The sequence below is a fragment of the Vicia villosa genome, linkage group LG4, assembly GCF_029867415.1.
Source record: "Vicia villosa cultivar HV-30 ecotype Madison, WI linkage group LG4, Vvil1.0, whole genome shotgun sequence".
Classification (NCBI taxonomy): domain Eukaryota; kingdom Viridiplantae; phylum Streptophyta; class Magnoliopsida; order Fabales; family Fabaceae; genus Vicia; species Vicia villosa.
The window spans coordinates 112,226,080-112,228,107 of record NC_081183.1 but is presented as its reverse complement, the minus strand read 5'-3'; the positions used below and the strand labels follow the sequence as shown (position 1 = coordinate 112,228,107).

The following is a 2,028-nucleotide window of genomic DNA, read 5'->3' as shown; positions in this document are numbered from 1 at the left end:
GGGGATAAAACTGTGAAATCCAAAGTTACTTTGAAACAGTCCCACAACTTACCAAAAGCAAACACACAAAAATCATACAGAATCCAAACTATAGATTTGCTATTACACATACGGTTCATTCACCTACAGGTTCTATACACCAAATTCAACATATTTCAAAATTTAAACTCCAATACTCCATTCAAGATACCGAACCCATATATTTCAATCACATTCACAACTTTCAGTCATACTCATCATCGCTTATTACAAATCCATCATTACACATTACACTAGACCCTGTATCAATCCAGTGCATACAAAGAAGAAATATAAACACACACATTCACCATAAATTTCCAGCCAAGACAATTCCATTCAGTGCATTCAAAAGTCCATATTATTTTCAACTAACCTCCCTTAATTGTTTACTAACATAACAGTTCTGTAAATAATTTCCAGCATCTTAACCAACTGTTCAAACAATCAATAACTGTCCCTAAACCTATTTCTAAGTCGATCCGTTTCCGAGTTCTTCGTGACTCTTCTTTCGAAGTTCTTTTTCGTGACCCTGCTGCACCATATATTTACTACCAGCCCTGCATACAAAACATCCATAGCATACAAAACCAGAGAAAAATCAGTTTCAAAATACATTATTAATCCAAACAACCAGCATATCCTAACAGTCCAACCACAAACCTATACATAGCATACTACCACATTCAATACATACGCCACAACATACCCACCGTGTACAAAATATTCCAAACAGTTTCTAACCTTTAATTAAACTAAACCTTGTTCTAACAATCATAACTACCAAAACAGAAACAACAGTTTCTCTAACCGATTCCCAACTGTCCTCATAACTAACAACCTAACCACTCTCTAACAGAATTCTAACTTCAGTTAACAGTTTATAACTAACCTCATAACTACCTAACCTCCTCTAACAGATTCAACAGAATTCTAACTTTCAACAGAGAATCAAAAAATAGAGAAGAGAACTAACCTTGAGAAACCTCTATATAACTCATCCTCCATCTTCAGTCATTCTTCTAGTTCATCATCTTCCTCTCTCATTCATCATCACTTCAACTTTCACCTCTGCAACCACTTTACAGAGCCATTCCCTTCAATCTTTGCCATCTCTTCATCACTATGCTTCCATACACCATTGCTTCACCCTCATCAATCTTCGACTCTCACTACAACCTGTGACCAAGAAGAACATAACATCATCATCATCTTCATCACCTCTGAACTTTCATCATCTTCACAACACTAGCAAAAGAACCAGAAGAGAAAAGCACGAAATTCAACAAGAATAGAAGGGAGAAGAAGAATTCGCGAAGAAAAGAAGCAAAAGGACTCAAGAACTCACCGGGAAAGATTGTTCAATTGGCCTTGCGTTTATTTCGCATTTTGGAGCTCTCGGAATCACCCTGTGTTCTCTTCATCTCACAGACGTTCTTCAAATCCAGGTGAGTACACTCTTCTCTGCCTCTTCATCCTCTTCGCGTTTGCTCTTCACTATAGTGTAGTCTGAGGCTCCCAGAACTCTTCCCCCATGGCCTCGCTTCATGATTCGCGATTGTTAGCGTTTAATTTGATTTCTATTTAGATCTAGGGTTTGTTATTTGCTCAGATTCGAGAGAGAGAATGAGTCTCTAGAAGAACTGAAGTAGAAAACGAAGATAGGGTAAGAAGGCGGAGATGATTGTGGGTTCGACTTGAGGTTTAGGGAAGGTTTCCGCCGAAGGCGATTTCCGGCCGCCGTTGGATGTTATTCGCGAGAGAGAGTACTGAGAGAGGAAGCTGAATCGTCCCAATGTCTAAACCCTAAAATCCCCTTTTGTTTTTAATTTAATTAAGTTAGGCTTTAATTAGATTAATTGAGATTAGGGTATTAGCAGAGGTTAATCAGATTTATTATTAGTTTAACTGATATCTTAATTTTAGTATAAGGTGTAATTCGGCTTAACTTTCTTTTAATTAACACTGAACCAAATCAAAACTAAAGTCTGAAATAGTCATTAACTAATC

At 37.2% G+C, this 2,028-nt stretch overlaps 1 long non-coding RNA gene across 1 annotated transcript; it reads right to left on the bottom strand.

Annotated features, from left to right (window-relative positions):
• Positions 1 to 240: 240 nt before the first annotated feature.
• On the bottom strand, positions 241 to 1,820 carry LOC131599490 (uncharacterized). The gene is made up of 3 exons (XR_009282803.1): positions 1,367 to 1,820; positions 995 to 1,197; positions 241 to 578 (listed from the first exon to the last, which is right to left on the bottom strand). It is a non-coding gene; the product is annotated as an uncharacterized LOC131599490 (long non-coding RNA).
• Between the last annotated feature and the right edge of the window lie 208 nt (positions 1,821 to 2,028).